At 37.1% G+C, this 21,627-nt stretch overlaps 1 long non-coding RNA gene across 1 annotated transcript; it reads right to left on the bottom strand.

Moving 5' to 3' along the window:
* Positions 1–1,015: 1,015 nt before the first annotated feature.
* Positions 1,016–1,468, bottom strand: LOC142237284 (uncharacterized). Its single transcript, XR_012722428.1, has 2 exons — positions 1,329–1,468; positions 1,016–1,269 (listed from the first exon to the last, which is right to left on the bottom strand). It is a non-coding gene; the product is annotated as an uncharacterized LOC142237284 (long non-coding RNA).
* Between the last annotated feature and the right edge of the window lie 20,159 nt (positions 1,469–21,627).

A 21,627-nucleotide genomic window follows, 5' to 3' on the forward strand; every position in this document is an offset into this window, starting at 1 on the left:
CTATAGCAGCCACTTGGGCTCTGTCCATGTGGATGCAGTCACTTGTCTATGTGGTCTACTATTCTGCTGGTGCATCATTTTTTTCATTTTTTATTTTCTCAGTTGATGGTTTTATGTTGCAATTTGAAATTGAAGTGCTGCTGGCTAGGAAAAATCTTATGGATAGAGAATCGAGGTTCTGCTATCCCATAATGGAGAGGGTTTAAAGATGAATGCGGCGTCGTTGTCGTCTGTAGAAATCGAAAGATTTCCATTTTTTAAAAGGAAAGGTAGAATGAAATATCAAAATGGAAAAATAGTTTCATTTTTACCGTTTTTTCAGTGGCCCACTACATCCTTGAAAGATAAGTTCTATGTGGGGGTGATTTAAAAGGAATTACCTTAACAAGGCAAAGGTGGCATGTTGGCAAAGATGTCGATTTGCACAGTGGACGAAAGTGGCAAAACAAAAGTGGATACAAATATAAGTACAACGTCAACCAATATTCCAAAACTCCAATATTCAATACGTCATTTTTGAGTCTTATGGCCTGTTCCTGCATATCGAACGAAAGGTTTAATATGAAGGGTGCACAAATTTTCTGTCCAACTTTTTGTAAACGCTGACTTGACTCAATTGCCGAGACGACTCGCGCCACCTTAACCGTCAAGTCGCCGCCGAATTTTGATTTTACGGGCTAATGCACCGTCCAGACTATAAGTTTATCCGGACGACAGAGCTCGTGTCGAACATATCCCAGATATTGGCCACACTATAAGTTAAATCCGAAGGCACAATTGATACTGATGCATGTTTATGGGATCGATAACAAATTTACCAATTATTTCGTCATCATCGACTATTCGTATCGAGTGGCCACATTGTAAGATTATTTGCAAAAACAGACATTCCGTCCGGAAAAACTTATATTTTTGGACGACACATAAACTCGAACGTAGAACCCACCTTAAAATGTTCTGCATTTTTTAAACACCAATTCCAAATCCCCACAAAATATAAAATGCGGTTGGCAACTTTGGATAGTATGTCAAAATAAACAAATGATTTTTATGGTAATGTCGAAAAAAAATTTGTTGAGCCACATTCAGGTTCAGGTCTAGTACAAATGCCGCACGGAATGTTTGATCTTCGCAACAAAACACAAACGTGGAACCATTACAGTGCAATGCTGGACGGTGTTTAAGTGCAATCCAAGCAAGATTTTGAATCGTTTCCGAAAGGTGATAAGCAATGTTTTCTGCTATTGAAATAGTGTGATCTTCATCAATCTGGAAAAAGGTGGAGGGCTGTTCTAAGGCAATTCGATGTTGGAAAAATTACTTTATACCCAAAATTAAAAAAATGAACTCTGTGGTCGAAAACATCCAACAGAAACATTTCTGATATTTTTGTGGGCCAAATTGTAGACCTTCCCATATGACTAATTGTAGTAATATTTCAGATGATGGATTAATTCGGCAATTTATTTTTATGAATGGAGGGCACACAAACGTCAATAAGGAGGACACGGACGGGTTGTCGACGGTCAAAAATATTTTAAGATGCAAAAATCTTGCTACATGAATAAAATTTTGTATTATTACTTGCTAGTTAAATGCATCCCAAAAAACCAATGCTCTTCATTTTATATTATATTACAGCAGATGCATTTTTCCAGATTTCAAATTTCTCAGAATTCAATTGAAAACTACATCTAATGCTGACCTAGTTTGAAAGAATATACATCCCAAATTTTGGTAAAGGATAGTTAGATACAATAAGTATATTGACGTCCTTGTCTGTTACGTTGAACATGTCAAAATGATCAACTTACGAAATGAAAAGGCAAATTCATATTGATGACATGGACAACTATATTGCCATCCTTGTCATACACGTGCTAAATTATATTTATTTATATTAAAATTGAAGAAGGCGCACTTCTAATAGTCTTCTTCTTTTTTAGCATTTAGCAGGTATTCACTACTACTGAGATTAGGTCTGTTCGCTAATGTTTGCAGCAAAATTGTTCAGTAAACTCGCACGTTAAAAAACAAATATATTAATTTAGATGCATGTTAACGGAAATCAAATGTTCTAAAGGAAACATATATGAACGATTTTACAACATATGGAATGGAACATACTATCGGTGCCCATCAGTTATATATGGCTACTTTAGTTAACGACAATTTTGTGAGATTTCATAAAAACTTGTTGAAATTGTTATTCCATAAGTAATACATAACCAACTGAATTGATGTTTCCCCAACGAAATTTCTGTAGGCGGAATTATATAGCATAGTGTCGGCTACCAACATTTACATGAAAAAGGATCCGGAGTCAGACGATCATTTACATAGGCGAAAATAAGTGTTGAAATAGTTGAAATTGTAACAAATCTTTCTTTTATCCCCATTGTGTTTTCTCCTCTCACAGATGAGCTACGCCCATGGGGCTTTCACTGGGGGATGCTTCAAGGGTGCAGCTACCTACGTATACCCACTTTAGTTCGTTGTCGTGGGGTCTAAATAGACGAAAATCAGCGTTGAAAATAGTTGATATTGTAACAAAAAGTACTTTTACCCCCATTAACTTTTCTCCTCTCACAGATGAGCTACGCCCATGGGGCTTTCACTGGGGGATGCTCCAAGGGTGCAGCTACCTACGTATACCCACTTTAGTTCGTTGTCGTGGGGTCTAAATAGGCGAAAATCAGTGTTGAAAATAGTTGATATTCTAACAAAAAGTACTTTTACCCCCATTAACTTTTCTCCTCTCACAGATGAGCTACGCCCATGGGGCTTTCATTGGGGGATGCTCCAAGGGTGCAGCTACCTACGTATACCCACTTTAGTTCGTTGTCGTGGGGTCTAAATAGGCGAAAATCAGTGTTGAAAATAGTTGATATTCTAACAAAAAGTACTTTTACCCCCATTAACTTTTCTCCTCTCACAGATGAGGTACGCCCATGGGGCTTTCACTGGGGGATGCTCCAAGGGTGCAGCTACCTACGTATACCCACTTTAGTTCGTTGTCGTGGGGTCTAAATAGGCGAAAATTAGTGTTGAAAATAGTTGATGTTCTAACAAAAAGTACTTTTACCCCCATTAACTGTTCTCCTCTCACAGATGAGCTACGCCCATGGGGCTTTCACTGGGGGATGCTCCAAGGGTGCAGCTACCTACGTATACCCACTTTAGTTCGTTGTCGTGGAGTCTAAATAGGCGAAAATCAGTGTTGAAAATAGTTGATGTTCTAACAAAAAGTACTTTTACCCCCATTAACTTTTCTCCTCTCACAGATGAGCTACGCCCATGGGGCTTTCACTGGGGGATGCTCCAAGGGTGCAGCTACCTACGTATACCCACTTTAGTTCGTTGTCGTGGAGTCTAAATAGGCGAAAATCAGTGTTGAAAATAGTTGATGTTCTAACAAAAAGTACTTTTACCCCTATTAACTTTTCTCCTCTCACAGATGAGCTACGCCCATGGGGCTTTCATTGGGGGATGCTCCAAGGATGCAGCTATCTACGTATACCCACTTTAGTTCGTTGTCGTTGAGTCTAAATAGGCGAAAATCAGTGTTGAAAATAGTTGATGTTCTAACAAACAGTACTTTTACCCCCATTAACTTTTCTCCGTTCACAGATGAGCTACGCCCATGGGGCTTTCACTGGGGGATGCTCCAAGGGTGCAGCTACCTACGTATACCCACTTTAGTTTGTTGTCGTGGGGTGTAAATAGGCGAAAATCCATATCGAAATTTTTACTAAAATTACTTAGCCCCCCTTTTAAAATTTTAATACGCTACGGTTATGGAAATGCAACTGTAGCTTTCTACTCAGTCTGGGCTGTCTACTGGTTTTAAAATTTAAAAGAAATTGTATTCATAATGCGTTCAAAAATAGACATAAAGTTGATTTGAATCCCCCCCCCCCCCCCCTGATTTCTCCTCTCACAGATGAGCTACGCCCATGGGCTTTTCACTGGGGTACGCTCCCCAGTTGGGGTTACCAACGTGTACCCCCTTTGGTTCATTATCGTCTATCAGAAATAGCCAAAATCAGCTTTCAACAGTTTAGTCATATTTTTGGGTTTTAACTCCCTATAGTTTAAAGGTCTAAATATAAAATAATTAACAAAATGTGTTCATATTTTATTGCTTTTAGTCAAACAGCAACAAATCAAGATGAAATTCGTTTGATTTTGTGCGAATTTTCGCTGAAAAGGGAAAATTAAAAATTTTTCTGGTGGTTTGTGTCTTGGCTAAAAACAACTTTAAAAAACAACTTTAACTTCACACCCTTTGTATTTGGCTGGGTTTGTTTTTGAGCGTGCTTCCTCTATCTTCATTCGTTTTGTTTGTTATTGTTGGCTTCTCTTCAATCGTTATTGTTGTTTTTTTTTATCTCAGCTTAAAGCCACGCATTGACTAAACTACAAGAGTAGCTTAACCAACAGAGGAAAAGAATGTTTGTCAAATTTATTTGGGCAAAGCCCTATAGACTGCAAGATGGTTGAATGGACGCATGTTTCGGAATTACAACATTCCTCATCAGCATCCTCTACTTGCAGCAAAACTATCAACCAATTATCAGAATAAATTCAGGCAGTTCACTAAACCCATGGTGAACCACACTTGAACCTTCCTAATAATTTTACACAACCAAAATATTTGTTATTTGCAAATGTTCGCATTTTCTCACAAATATATAAATTATTGGAGATAAAAATTTTATATTTGCAATTAGGAGATTTTAGGTTGTCCTTAAAAATTTGGCATTATTATGTTCGTCGTCTTTATCTCATTGGCTCAGTGAGGCATATTCATATTCCTTTAAAATTTGATCATTGATTTTACACTCTGCTCTTTATAAATCTTTATATTTCCCTGCAAATATATATAAATATTATTGTAGACAAGTGTTATTATGTTTTCAACCAAAAATTTTCCAAAAATTTCACCTTATACCTTTCGTTGTATTCCTCTGATTGCACTGTAGCATTTGTTTTCTTGGTATGGGATAATGTCGCGTACCTCATTGGGTTTTTTTATCGACACTTTCTATTTTTTTTCCTTAAGCTTCGTGGTAATGGTTAGCGTAGATCGCAACAAAATGTCTGGCTTTCAAACAATTCATTTCGTTTTTAAGATTTTTCATTTACTTTTTTATGCCAATGGCGACATAAGTCCTACCTATTTTCTTGATATATACTTGGGTCTTATAGCCCAAGTATATTCACAATGATGACGAGAATGATGGCGGAAACTACAGGACAGTGTTTTTTATATCTTCTTGCACAGCCAAAACCAAAGAGATTTATGTGCAATTCTTCTTTATTGTCATGACTTGCACTGCCACAACTCTAAAAGGACAGGCTTGCATTCATTGGAGGGGGCAGGATGGGGGTGTGGTGGTTGATGTTGCAGCCATGACTGAAGTTACTTGCATGGCATTTGATACTTTTTTGCAAAGAAAAAAATAGAGAACTTGGAGTATAGGGGGATATAACTTCCGGTTCCTCTATACATGGTCATATCCTTGTGATTGCATACTGACAACCTGGAGGGTTTTACCCCCTCCCATATTCACCTATATGCATTTCATATGCATACAGCCTCTCCAATGGCCAGCCATTGGTTTGTCATAGTCTAGAAACGTAGATATGAAGCTTTTTGGAGTTTTCTGATGCATTTGTTTGGTTTTTTGTTTTGAGGACTTTTTCAATTTTTCAAATTGATACAAAAGTTCCAACTGATACAAAAGTTCAAATTGATACAAAAGTTCCAAATTTGTAATAAAAAACTTGTTATGGATGCCTCAATGCAACAAACCAAAATGCAAAAAAAAAAATTGAGAGCCAAAAATGTGATTGTTTTTTAGATGATGTCCAATGGAGGTGTAGCTAGGCAGGACATTTAGTAGGCGGAGACCGGTCAGGGGTGATGGAAAAATCTTGCAATGAAGTTTACCCAACCGCCACAATATATGGTCAGAGAGATATATGGAATACCTTCTGGTCCTGGCCAGAATACTAGGTGGAGTTGGCATGGGTACATACAAAATGCATTTGCTTAAAATAACATGTTTGGCTACTTTACTCCCATCCCCCACCCTATAGCTGAAACAGTAACACTTTAGTGAAAAATGTGGAAAATTGTGAACAATGCTATCCTTACCTCATCTTACTTTCACTCCCACTCCCATCTCCCTAAGCAAGTGAATTAAAAAAAAAAACAGAAAAGTCCATCCGATTTGTTAGTGTATGGTGGTAATAGCCTGGCCTGGTGAATGATCTGAATCCTGAACAATATGAGATGGCGATAAATTTCCCTTTGGGCTCATTTCGTTGCTGTTGATAATCATTCTTTTGTTTTCGACCACTAATTCCCTTTGGCAGACTTTCCAAGCAATTTTCTCAGAAATTTTAGCATGGCTTCATTTTGGTCATCTAAATCTTTTATTGCCTAAATGCATTTAGTTGAAAATTTTTCTAAACAAAATAAAAATTTTGACGTTGAAAATATTTATTAGTCTTCTATTTTTCTACGAATTTTAATTGCAATTGTAAACTAAACTTTATTTTCTTTTTTTGTGAATTTTATTTTAGGATTTTTGTGTTAATGGAAAAAGTTTTTGAATAAATTTCTGTTCGTTGGAATATGGCTTCACATATACCATTCATGTGGTTCTGGTAAATGGTCTTCATCGTTTATGCAGGTAAGATTTCTTTTTTATTTTGACATTTTACTTAGATTAAATTATACCATATTTAAAAAAATTAGTTTATGAAATGTTATCAATTTCTATTTAACATCGGGAAAAAAGGTTAGCTAAATTCGGCCTCTTTAAAAAATATTCTACACTCGAAAAAAATTGGGTCCAAAAATATTATCTTTTTCATAAGCAGTTTAATATTGATTCTGAGCAAAAATATTGTTTCTTTAAAATAAAGACATACAGGGTGTTAAATATATAATGCAACATATTCAAAGCGCTTTTTATACCCTCCACCATAGGATGGGAGTATATTAACTTTGTCATTCCGTTTGTAACACATCGAAATATTGCTCTAAGACCCCATCAAGTATATATTCTGGGTCGTGGTGAAATTCTGAGTCGATCTGAGCATGTCCGTCCGTCCGTCTGTTGAAATCACGGTAACTTACGAACGAAACAAGCTATCGAATTGAAACTTGGCACAAGTCGTTGTTATTGATGTAGGTCGGATGGTATTGCAAATGGGCCATATCGGTCCACTTTTACGTATAGTCCCCATATAAACGGACCCCCAAATTTGGCTTGCGATTGCTCTAAGAGAAGCAAATTTCATCCGATCCGGCTGAAATATGGTAAATGGTGTTAGTATATGGTATCTAAGAACCATGCAAAAATTGGTCCATATCGGTCCACTTTTACGTATAGCCCCCATATAAACGGACCCCCAAATTTGGCTTGCGATTGCTCTAAGAGAAGCAAATTTCATCCGATCAGACTGAAATTTGGTACATGGTGTTAGTATATAGTCTCTAACAACCATGCGAAAATTGGTCCATATCGGTCCACTTTTACGTATAGCCCCCATATAAACGGACCCCCAAATTTGGCTTGCGATTGCTCTAAGAGAAGCAAATTTCATCCGATCCGGCTGAAATTTGGTACATGGTGTTAGTATATGGTCTCTAATAACCATGCAAAAAGTGGTCCACATCGGTCCATAATTATATATAGCCCCCATATAAACCGATTCCCAGATTTGGCTTGCGGAGCCTCAAAGAGAAGCAAATTTCATCCGATACGGCTGAAATTTGGCACATGGTTTCTAACAACCATGCAAAAATTGGTCCATATCGGTCCATAATTATATATAGCCCCCATATAAACCGATCCCCAGATTTGAACTCCGGAACCTCTTATAGAAGCAAAATTCATCCGATCCGGTTGAAATTTGGTACGTGGTGTTAGTATATGGTCTCTAACAACCATGCAAAAATTGGTACATATCTGTCCATAATTATATATAGCCCCCACATAAACCGATTCCCAGATTTGGTTTGCGGATCCTCTAAGAGAAGCAAATTTCATCCGATCCGGCTGAAATTTGGTACATGGTATTAGTGTATAGTCTCTAAGAACCATTCAAAAATTGGTCCATATCAGTCCATAATTATATATAGCCCCTATATACACCGGATTTGAACTCCGGAACCACTTGGACGAGCAAAATTCATCCGATCCGGTTGAAATTTGCAACGTGGTGTTAATATATGGCCGCTAATAACCATGCCAAAATTGGTCCATATCGGTCTATAGTTATATACAGCCGATCCCCAATCACACAAAAATTGGTCCATATCGGTTCATAACCATGCTTGCCACTCGAGCAAAAATAATCTAGCAAAATTTTATTTCTATAGAAAATTTTGCCAAAATTTTATTTCTATAGAAAATTTTGTCGAAATTTTATTCCTATAGAAAATTTTGTCAAATTTTATTTCTATAGAAAATTTTGGCAAAATTTTATTTCTATAGAAAATGTTGTCAAAATTTTAATTCTATAGAGAATGTTGTCAAAATTTTAAATCTTTTGAAAATTTTGTAAAAATTTTATTTCTATAGAAAATTTTGTAAAAATTTTATTTCTATAGAAAATTTTGTCAAAATGTTATTTCTATAGAAAATTTTGTTAAAATCGTATTTCTATAGAAAATTTTGTCCAAATTTTACTTCTATAGAAAATGTTGTCAACATTTTATTTTGTCAAAATGTTATTTCTATAGAAAATTTTGTTAAAATTTTATTTCTATAGAAAATTTTGTCAAAATTTTATTTCTATAGAAAATTTTGTCAAAATGTTATTTCTATAGAAAATTTTGTTAAAATCGCATTTCTATAGAAAATTTTGTCCAAATTTTACTTCTATAGAAAATATTGTCAACATTTTATTTTGTCAAAATGTTATTTCTATAGAAAATTTTGTCAAACTAAATTATATACGTATTTAATCAACCATTTTAAGTTTAATATATACCACGTATGGACTACGTGGTATATATTACGGTATTAGGAAGTTTTAAGATACCTTGTCATCGGCAAAAGTTACCGCAACCCAAGTAATTCGATTGTGGATGACAGTCTTCAGTAGAAGTTTCTACGCAATCCATGGTGGAGGGTACATAAGCTTCGGCCTGCCCGATTACGGCCGTATATACTTGTTTAATTTTATTGTTCGTCAGTTTTGATCAATTCGAACTGGCTACCTTTGGCACGAATTATGGCATTAAACGACCCACAAAATCATCACAAGCTGAACGATAGGGGGTATGAGGTATTTTGGCCCATTTCTGGTGAAGAACGTCTTGTTTTGATCGACACATTCATATTTTTTAGTGTCAACCTTAATCTACAAAATGGCCCAGGTAAAAGATTGATTGAGATCCCGAGATTTTTATGGCCATTGTGCAAGCGGGAAACCTCATTTTTAGGTCATGCTTAATTGACATTCGGTCGTTACGGCGGTCCAAACAATTACCATTGGCCGTTACGGCAGCCTACACCATTACCATCGGCCGTTACGATGGTCCAAACCATTACCATCGGCGGTGCTTGGGTTCTGGTCGCCAATCGAACGTGTTAATTTTCGACTGTCCTCTTTGGCAAAAAAACCCGATCATTTTGTATGTTCACAAGCTGCTCCATTTTGAAATGAATTTTCAACGGAGAATCCCAAATTAGGTAAGCACCAACTTTCGTGCAAGACAAACCACTCCTTGGTTCTTTTCAGTCTAACGTTGTTTTTATGCATTCATCCGTCAACTTGCTTTCACTCTTTGGTACGAATTGTAACCTTCAAGCGGCCGATAAAATCATTATAGACTGCATCAAAGGGTCTCTAAGGAAGTTTCGAAACGGAGTGGACGCCCGAAAGAGGTGGTTACCGACGAAAACATAAAAAAAAATTCACAAAATGATTTTGAATGATCGTAAAATGAAGTTGATCGAGATAGCAGAGGCCTTAAAGCTATCAAAGGAACGTGTTGGTCATATCATTCATCAATATTTGGATATGCGGAAGCTCTGTGCAAAATGGGTGCCGCGCGAGCTCACATTTGACCAAAAACAACAACGTGTTGATGATTCTGAGCGGTGTTTGCAGCTGTTAACTCGTAATACACGAGTTTTTCCGTCAATATGTGGCAATGGATAAAACATGGCACCATCACTACACTCCTGAGTCCAATCGACAGTCGGCTGAGTGGACAGCGACCGGTGAACTGTCTCCGAAGCGTGGAAAAACTCAAAAGTCTGCTGGCAAAGTAATGGCCTCTGTTTTTTGGGATGCGCATGGAATAATTTTTATTGATTATCTTGAGAAGGAAAAAACCATCAAAAGTGACTATTATATGGCGTTTTGCAGCGTTTGAAGGTCGAAATCGCGGCTAAACGGTCCCATATGAAGAAGAAAAAAGTGTTGTTCCACCAAGACAACCCACCGTGCCACAAGTCATTGAGAACGATGGCAAAAATTCATGAATTGGGCATCGAATGGCTTCCCCACCCACCGTATTCTCCAGATCTGGCCCAAAGCGACTTTTTCTTGTTCTCAGACCTCAAAAGGATGCTCGCAGGGAAAAAAATGGCTGCAATGAAGAGATAATCGCCGAAACTGAGGCCTATTTTGAGGCAAAACCGAAGGAGTACAACCAAAATGGTATCAACAAATTGGAAGGTCGTTAAAATCGTTGTATCGCTCTTGAAGGGAACTATGTTGAATAATAAAAAAGAATTTTGACAAAAAAAATGTGTTTTTCTTTGTTAGACCGGGGACTTATCAGCCAACCTTATGTATCGAATTTAAGTTTGGCAGATATAACAGTGTGAACTGAATAACACAACGTATCAACAACCTTGTGTGATAAATTATGATAAAAGTCATTTTAAATGTTATGTCAAAATCTCTAAAAATTGGCTAGAGCTTATTAATGCAACAGAAGAAAAAAAAAACCAAATTGGAAGAGAAGCGATGCATCTTTCTGTATATTCTTTGAGAGCAAAATATCTCGAATTTATGACAAACATTTATCTTTAATATGTTTGTAACAAATCGCATACACAAATTTAAGTATCTATCACATGTTTCCCATTACTTCCATATGTGCAATAAAAAAATATAGAAGCAATTTAAAACATTTGTAGTAAAATGATTTAAATCACTTCCTCGATTTAGGGCATGGTAAATTGCAATCAATTCCTCTTTCATTTTATTCTAAAACCTAAAGCCCTCTAAATCAATTTGTTTTGGGCAGTAATTCATAGCCTAAGCTCTGCAAGTTAATAGCTTAACAATTAGCAGCAATTTTAAGAGGCAAAACTGACATAAATTCTTAATTTTTTTGGGCTAAAAACAAAAATTCCCAATTTCACCGATTTATTTCGATTTGAGTTAAATGGATTTGCCTTCATTTTATTGTTGGTTCATTGTCAACAACACTCATTAATGACATTTAACAATTTTCCAACCACAACATCATGGCCGACTGACTAACTACTAGCGCTACAGTAATAACAAGAAATTGCAATAAATTTCATACAAAAAAAAAATTATTCGGTTCGTTGATACTTTGGTGTGATAAAAATTCGAATAAAACAAATTCGTGAAATTTCGTTAACTAAATTTCTGTCTGCTAAAGGCGTAAAGTATAGAGTAGATGTTCAAATATTTACAAATGCAATTAGCCATGGCATTCGAATGAATTGGCGCATCCATTTGCTATTCGCTCTGTTATTTACACTATCGTCACTATAGAATGGCCAAATACACAAATCAACCATCCGAATGTCTATTCTCATACAAATGCCAGTGAATGCATTCTGTTCTATCTAATGTTAAGGTGAACATTAAGGTGGGGGAGGGAATTGCGTACTTTATTATAGGAAACAATGTTTTTTCCTTCATGTGCTATAAAGGGTGATACGGTCAAAATTTAGTCAAGGGAAAACGCGTGTAAATCGGTGAAATCGTTTATTTAAAAAATCAAATTAAATTTCTTTTTCAAGTTCAATTAGTACAAAATTCAGGAAAAATATTCAGTTAGGCTTTCGCTTTTCCAAATCCGAATTGCACGCACAGAAAAACCATGTTTGGACATGGTTGCCGCATCCATTTAATGCTTACCTAGAGCATGTAATTGCCGCGAAAACCATGTATTTTGTCTTTGTAAAAATAGATTTCGAGCGGAGAAAAATGTATGGTGGCAATAAGCATTTGAATGGTTCTCAAATACCGCAAACATGTTCTATCATTTAAATGATAGAATTTGAGACCATTAAATGGTTGGGAAAATCATGTACCTGACCATTCAATTTTTTTTACTTTTTTACAGGGAAAAAAGTATTTTTATAGGTTAAGTATAGACATGTCTAGAACCATTACATGGCCATAAAGACCATTGAAACTTTTTTTCGTGACCATTTAATTTTTTAACTTTTTTGCAGCGAAAAGAATTTTATAAAAACATTGAGCAGGTACACACGATTTTCATTTTGCGCGTCAGTCGTGTGTTGATTGTTTCTTGGAGAATACGGATTTACTGTGTTTTGTGTTAATTTATTTATTCAGAAGTGGCACGTGGTTTTATGTGAACACAAAAAAGGAAACTGTAATTGAAAAAATTTACCTGGTTTTTGTTCTGCATTTTGCATATGGTATAATTTATTTTCATTTGCAGTTACATGATGCCTGCGTTTGTACATTTGATGGGCTTACATTTGATGTTTGCTTGCACGACATTATAAATACAAATAAACAATGAATTAGTTTATAAATAAATAAAAACAAATAAATAAAGTTAATTTTGTGTTTTCTTTTCTCAAGTGGCGTCCTTTTTCGACGACGAAAAAAGTTTTTTCATAAAGATCAAAACATTTTAGGTTGTGACCATGTTCTTTTAACTAGGAGAAAAACATTTTTAATGAATACCATAACATTTTAAATCGTGAACATTGTCTTTTCATTCAAACAAAATTCTTTTCATCAATATAATAACATTTTAGATGAGGACAATTATATTTTTTTTAGAACCATGTTCACTGAGCCAACATGGTTGCAGGTTAAAATGTTACACGGTCGCCGCAAAAATAGATGCTATCATATTATTTTCCTCTTCGAATATGATTGTGACAATCATGTTTCTTCTCTGCGTGTGCTGGGCCTCACGCTTGACACCTGCCATCAGATTTTGTACAGCCACCTTGTCCACCTTCTTCGCCGCAGAAAGCCAGCTTGCCTTGAACTGCTGCTCGTCCTTAGCAGTTTTTTTGGTCTTCTTTAGGTTCCGCTTGACAATAGCCCAGTATTTCTCAATTGGGCGGAGCTCTGGCGTGTTGGGAGGGTTCTTGTCCTTGGGAACCACCTGCACGTTGTTGGCGGCGTACCACTCCATGGCCTTTTTACCGTAATGGGAAGATGCCAAATCCGGCCAAAACAGTACGGAATAACCGCGCTTCTTTAGGAAAGGCAGCAGACGTTTATTCAAACACTCTTTCACGTAAATTTCTTGGTTGACAGTCCCGGAAGCTATGAAAATGCTGCTTTTCAAGCCACAGGTACAGATGGCTTGCCAAACCAGATATTTCTTTGCGAACTTTGACAGTTTTATGTGCTTGAAAATATCTGCTACCTTTCCCCTTCCTTTTGCCGTATAAAACTCCTGTTCCGGAAGCTGCTTGTAGTCGGCTTTGACGTAGGTTTCGTCGTCAATTACCACGCAGTCAAACTTCGTCAACATCGTCGTGTACAGCCTCCGGGATCGCGCTTTGGCCGTCGTATTTTGTTTATCATTGCGATTTGGAGTCACTACCTTCTTGTAAGTCGATAGTCCGGCTCGTTTTTTGGCTCGATGCACGGTTGTAGACGATACACCCAGCTTATTTGCGGCATCTCGGAGAGAGAGAAGTTAGGGTTTCGCTTGAAACTACCGGCAACTCTCTTTGTCGTCTCAGCGGCTTCCGGTTTTCGATTTTCCCCCGATCCAGACATCCTGGCTGTCGACAAACGTTCCCCAAACACTTTAATTACATTTGTAACGGTTGATTTGGCAACTTTTAGCGATTTTGCCAGCTTTGCGTGCGAGTAGCTCAGATTTTCGCGATGCGCGAGCAAAATTTTGATACGCTGCTCTTCTTGCTTGGACGGCATTTTGACAACTGAAGAGTGAAATCCAAAATCAAAATAGGAGCAACATTCTACACACACACACACCTTCAAAATGAGGGGTGTTCAGGTTTTTTAAATGCAAAATTTAAAGAAATACGTCAAGTTTATATTGACCAAATTTTGACCGTATCAGCCTTTAGGGACAGTACCGAAGTCTTGGCAGCACACATTTCAGCTGCAGACCATAGATATGCCATCGGAACTCATCACACTCAACCATGCGTTAACCAAGAATGGCTTAAAAAGGAAGTGCCTTGCTTCATTTCTATGCACAAAGGCCTCCAAAGTGTCGGGATCTGCGTATCGTGGAGTTTTTTTCGCCTGCAGAATTTTGAACAGTAAGGTTGGCACTAAAAGGTACCAAAGTGTCCACTATCTACACTGTTTGCAGGAACATACTACTTTTCTATACCTTCTACCAAGGAATAGACCAAATTTCCACCGTAATGCAATGGTGAGTGTGCCTGCCTTACATACAAGGGGACATGGATTCAATCCCACTTTCGACCGAACACAAAAAAGTTGTTGATCGGTGGATTGTCCCCTCTCAGCAATGCTGGTGACCATTGTGAGTGTTGCAAATCTTATCAACGTGGTTTCACCATAGTGTGAAACTAAGACTCAGACGCTATAAAAAGGATGCTCCTATCATTGAGCTAAACATGGTTAGGTTAGGTTAGGTGACAGCCCGATGTATCAGGCTCACTTAGACTATTCAGTCCATTGTGATACCACATTGGTGAACTTTTCTCTTATCACTGAGTGCTGCCCGATTCCATGTTAAGCTCAATGACAAGGGACCTCCTTTTTATAGCCGAGTCCGAACGGCGTTCCACATTGCAGTGAAACCACTTAGAGAAGTTTTGAAACCCTCAGAAATGTCATCAGCATTACTGAGGTGGGAAAACTTTTTGGTGTTCGGTCGAAGCTGGAATCGAACCCACGACCTTATGTATGCAAGGCGGGCATTCTAGCCATTGCACCACGGTGGCTCCCTGAGCTAAACATACCATAGAAGAATTTCTCCCCCAGTGCTGGACTGAATTGTCTAAGTGAGGCCAAATAACGGGCTGTCACTATACCTAACCTAAAATTTAATAAAGCTACATTGCCTTCAAGAAAGGTCCATTTTATCCTGCAGAAACCATTTCAAAGCTTCACGCAGAGATGAAATATGATCACCGCAAACATTACGACAAACATGTTTCGTGTTCCCGGTCCAAAACTAACATTTTGCTTTTGAAACACGCTTGAACTGATCATATTCCTTCATGATCATGTTCATTGACTTTAGGAAATGTTCAATTTCCCATTTATCCTGCGATGCTAAAGAGGGTATCTAGCCTTTATCTATTTCACTGATTTCCCAATGGAATAAAATTTGTTAGACTATGATAATAAATTGGATAGCTACTGTGGTCCCCATGGCCACTAAGCCCATTGCAATGCAAATGAGTATATGGCTAAAATTGCATTAGAAATGTGAGTAAAAACAAAAAACTAAATTTGTAGAAGCCTCCAAATTGGAGTGCATATTTCAGGCGAGTTTTTGCATTCACGTTTAAATTTATGCAACAAATGCACATTTCATGTCCATGAGTTAGGCTTCTCCAAACGAAACAAAACAAAAATCAAATAAAAAGTCCTGTTCTGGCAAAGGCTGAACAAAAAATGCATAAATTTTTGTGTTGGTTTTCGAAATATTTTTCTGTTGTTTTCCCTAGAAATAGACGGACATAGAAAATGCATTTTCCAAATTGCGTTCGCCCTGCTATGCTTTAATGCATTCGGGGATAGCTGTGATGATGCAAATGCAACGATTCAAATTGCTTTGCTAAATGAAAGGGACTGGGGAAGGCGTGGTAAAATCGGGGATAGGGGTTAGTGCTGCTAGATAGGATTTAAGTGTCTGCCTATATTGCTGGTTGCACAATAAACAAACAAACTGACTGGTTTGTGTTAGGAATTGTCCTGGCTTCAAAGGGATTTACAGGAATGGTGATTACCAAAGCAAAAACAACAAAAAAAAAAAAACAAAAACCGGCCAAAATGGAATCAAAATGAAATGCAATGTCTGTTGTTGGCTTGCTTGTTGGTATTTTGTGTGTATGGGTATTTTGTTTTTGCTGCATCCTTTTTCATGGAAGGAATACATCATTTTGGTGGTCCGGATATGCATCAGCTGCACTTGCACAAAATGTTCGAATACACTGAAAGAGAAATCTGTGACGTGATCATGACGAAAAATTAAAAATTTTTCTAAAGTCACGGTACTTTATTTTCACTTGGACTATTCAGACAATTTTGGTACCGCAGGTGTTGAACTTGGGGTATGACATTCCCTTCGAACTCGGATATTAGATAAAGGCCTGTTTCATGATGGAGATGAAAATGGATTTGATTTGATCTTGCTAAGAGAGATTTTTCCCTTTGTCTCTCCCACTCTCTCCTTCTTTCTGGGGATGTTCTGAAAAATGCATATACACAGTGTTGTCAGTATTGGAAGTCAAATTGGGGATATTTTTTCGTAGGGGACATGGGGATTTCGTGGGGGAAATATTTGAGAATTTTTAAGGAGATTTTTTTGGAATATTAAATCAGTTTAATGAATTTTTTCGAAACATTTTTGGAACCTTACTAAAGCAGTGCAGCTCATCCACAAAATATTTCCTTTTTTCCGCGGCATTCATATGGTGCAAATGCATCATTTGGACTCGAAACTGAAGCAAATTTTTTAAAACATTTTCTACTATTGTGATATCATTTCTAGGGGGACTCGGGTCACAATGTTGCATCCTTCAACACTGTGACAGAGTTTCCATTTTGATTTCTCAAGCATTTAGAAGTCGATTTACATAGTCAATGAGTCTTATACCCATAAATAATTCCGATGGCTTTTGGTAGTGGATGATATTTGGATCATTTCCTGGTTTTGTGTTTTGAAATCTTGATCTTATTGCAATTTGTATACCTTTTAAGTTTTAAATTAAAGGGTGATACGGTTAAAATTTGGTCAATATAAACTTGACGTATTTCTTTCAATTTTGCATTTAAAAAACCTGAATACCCCTCATGTGTGTGTGTGTGTAGAATGTTGCTCCTATTTTGATTTTGGAATTCACTCTTCAGTTGTCAAAATGCCGTCCAAGCAAGAAGAGCAGCGTATCAAAATTTTGCTCGCTCATCGCGAAAATCCGAGCTACTCGCACGCAAAGCTGGCAAAATCGCTAAAAGTTGCCAAATCAACCGTTACAAATGTAATTAAAGTGTTTGGGGAACGTTTGTCGACAGCCAGGAAGTTTGGATCGGGGGGAAATCGAAAACCGGAAGCCGCTGAGACGACGAAGAGAGTTGCCGGTAGTTTCAAGCCTAACCCTAACCTCTCTCTCCGAGATGCCGCAAATAAGCTGGGTGTATCGTCTACAACCGTGCATCGAGCCAAAAAACGAGCCGGACTATCGACTTACAAGAAGGTAGTGACTCCAAATCGCGATGATAAACAAAATACTACGGCCAAAGCGCGATCCCGGAGGCTGTTCACGACGATGCTGACGAAGTTTGACTGCGTGGTAATTGACGACGAAACCTACATCAAAGCCGACTACAAGCAGCTTCCGGCACAGGAGTTTTATACGGCAAAAGGAAGGGGAAAGGTAGCAGATATTTTCAAGCACATAAAACTGTCAAAGTTTGCAAAGAAATATCTGGTTTGGCAAGCCATCTGTACCTGTGGCTTGAAAAGCAGCATTTTCATAGCTTCCGGGACTGTCAACCAAGAAATTTACGTGAAAGAGTGTTTGAATAAACGTCTGCTGCCTTTCCTAAAGAAACACGGTTGTTCCGTACTGTTTTGGCCGGATTTGGCATCTTGCCATTACGGTAAAAAGGCCATGGAGTGGTACGCCGCCAACAACGTGCAGGTGGTTCCCAAGGACAAGAACCCTCCCAACACGCCAGAGCTCCGCCCAATTGAGAAATACTGGGCTATTGTCATGCGGAACCTAAAGAAGACCAAAAAACTGCTAAGGACTAGCAGCAGTTCAAGGCAAACTGACTTTATGCGGCGAAGAAGGTGGACAAGGTGGCTGTACGAAATCTGATGGCGGGTGTCAAGCGCGAGGCCCGGCAATTCGGATTTGTAAAAGCGAAAGCCTAACTTGAAAAAGAAATTTAATTTGATTTTTTAAATAAACGATTTCACCGATTTATACGCGTTTTCCCTTGACAAAATTTTGACCGTATCAACCTTTATTACATATTTTTTTACAGCAGAGCCAAATTCTTTATTTTTATACCCTCCACCATAGGATCGACTTGAAACTTGGCACAAGTAGTTTTTATTGATGTAGGTCAGATGGTATTGCAAATGGGCCATATCGGACCACTTTTACGTATAGCCCCCTATGTAAACCGACCCCCAGATTTGGCTTGCGGAGCCGTTTAGACAGGCAAATTTCATGCGATCCTGTTGAAATTTGGTACGTGGTATTAGTATATAGTCTGTAACAACCATGCAACGTTCCATAATTATATGTAGTCTCCATATACACCGATCCCCAGATTTGATCTCCGGAGCCTCTTGGAATAGCAAAATTCATCCGATCTAGTTGACATTTGGTACGTGATGTTAGTATATGGTCTGTAACAACCATTCGAAAATTGGTCCATATCGGTCCATAATTATATATAGGCTCCATATACTTCGATCCGCAGATTTAAACTCCGGAGCCTCTTGGAAGAGCAAAATTCATCCGATCCTGTTGAAATTTGGTACGTGATGTTAGTATATGGTCTGTAACAACCATTCAAAAATTGGTCCATATCGGTCTATAATTATATATAGCACCCATATACACCGATCCCCAGAATTGATCGCCGGAGCCTCTTGGAAGAGGAAAATTCATCCGATCCGGTTGAAATTTGGTACGTGGTGTTAGTATATGGTCTCTAACAACCATTCAACTATTGGCCAATATCGGTCTATAATTATATATAGCACCCATATAAACCGATCCCAAGATTTGACTTCCGCAACCTCTTGGAGGAGCACAATTCATCCGTTTCGGTTGAAATTTGGTACATTGTGCTAAGATATATCCGCTAACAACCATGCCAAAGTTGGTATAGCCCGCAGATAAACCGATCCCCAATCACACAAAAAGTGGTCCAAAGTTCATATCGGTTCGCATTTATTTGTGGACTTCTCTATATATACCGGTCAATAACTGATTTGTATACGTATTTAATCTGCTTTATTTTTGTCTAATATCTAGAAGACGATGTTAAGAAGTTTTAAGATACCTTGCCCATCGGTAAGTATTACCACAAGGCAAGTAATTCGATTGTGGATGACAGTCTTTAGTAGAAGTTTCTACGCAATCCATGGTAAAGGGTACAAAAGATTCGGCCTGGACGAACTTACGGCCGTATATATTTCTTTTTTTTTACATAAAAACTTGTCAAAAAATTTATTCGGGAATTTTTGTAAAGATCTTTAATTTGAATTGAAGATTTTGGAGGACGAAAGCTTTCCAATTTGGGGACAAGAACAATGAAAATACTGGCAACACTGCATATACACACAAGTGCTCTAATTTTCTCTAAGTACAAAGTGAAATCCTTTTTGCACTACAAAAAAATTGCATTTAAAATTAGACAGGATTTTGTTGTTCATGGCAAATTGTTGTTTCTGGAGCCTGGTTTATATCCTCCCAAAATAAGAGTGCATCTCTGACAAAACAGAATAGAGCAAACATGCAATAAAACCCCCCCAAAACTTTTCCTACTCACTAACATTCATACACACACACACACTTATGTATAAGCCTTCACATCATTTCTCACACATTCACATCAAGTGTGTAAATGCAATTTTGCATCACGTTTCGTTGTTATCCTTGATGCTGATATTGCATAGTCTCTATGTCCCGGAATTTAAGTGTATGCTAGTGTGTGTGTGTGTTTGTCGTTTTACGTCTATGTGAGGTGCATGGCAATCTAAAAATTTATTTGTATTTTGGCTGCATTCAGCCATGTTGGAAACTCCTTTTTATGCCATTGCAAGCTGAGGCTAAAACAAAAAAACAAAAAATAACCCAACTGCAGCTGACAAAGCACATCCATTTTTATGTTTTCTTCCCCAAACCTGGACCATCAATTTGTCCAGCTACCCGAAATGCAAACAAATGCATTTTGACCATTTTTAAGTTATATAGAGGAACATTTTTTTCATCACAAAAAAATGCATAAAACACTTTTCAACTCAAATAAAATAGAAATACAAAAAAAACCATTTTCCCATAGACTGAGAACACTCAAATTATTTTGGGAGTCAGTTTTTAGTTTGCCAATATTTGTGGTACTCTTTGAAGAGCAATGGTTGGGACAGTTGAATCGTTATACAAACGTATTTGATGAAATATAAGAAATTAAAACTGGGCCTTAGAAAAGCCACTCTGATAGAACCTCACAAGAAATGTCCTGACAAGAAGAAATTTCCAAAATATCAAATTTCTAATAATTGTTGTAATGTGCTGCATTATTACCAATTCGACACTGGAAGATAATTTTATTAAAACTCAGCCAACGAATTTCATTGAAAAAAATTGAAATCACAATGAATATTTAAAAAAAAAAAATAAATCTCCATACATTTAGAAGCCTTAAACGGAAAGCTCCTCAAGACATAGAACTTGTATCACATGGCTGAATGGACCATTGTCCAAACATTTTAATTTAATATATTTTATGGATTGACCATAGGGTCATTACCATTAAAGGAAATTTTGTAAACCAAGAATAATGTAAATATCAATGTAAGATAGATGACATTAACAAAGCATTAAAAAAATAACATAAAAATTAACATTTTCATTTATAATATGAAATTGTTCATTATTATATATAAATTAATTTAAATAAAGGAAAATTTGATAGCATTTACAAAACTGTTCCAATGCTTCAATTTTAGTAACAAATTCTATCCTTGATGGGCTTTTGCTACCAAAAAATTGTATGCTACCTACATTTTTGGGTACCAAAAATTTAAATACAGTGAAACCTCTGAGAAGTGGACACTAACAGTCTCCTATATTATGTCCTCGTTTGGGAGGCTTCAAGTTATCGGAGGTTAAATTTAATGTGATAATATAGCAGACGTCCGCAGACAACTGTCCACTTTTGGGAGGTGTCCACGGTTGCCACAGTTGGCAGAATTCTACCAAAAAGGTATATTCGTTACTGTTTGATAAATTGGTACAATTCTTGATGTTTCGGTAGATTGTCCAAAATATTCCTCTCCAACTAAATATTCTTTAGAAAAAAAAAATCGTATAGAATTAAAATTTTGGCAAAATTTTCTATAAAAATAAAATTTTTAAAAAATTTTCCATAGAAATAAAATTTTGAAAAAATTTTCTAAAGAAATAA

This window comes from Haematobia irritans, chromosome 1 (genome assembly GCF_050003625.1).
Source record: "Haematobia irritans isolate KBUSLIRL chromosome 1, ASM5000362v1, whole genome shotgun sequence".
Classification (NCBI taxonomy): Eukaryota; Metazoa; Arthropoda; class Insecta; order Diptera; family Muscidae; genus Haematobia; species Haematobia irritans.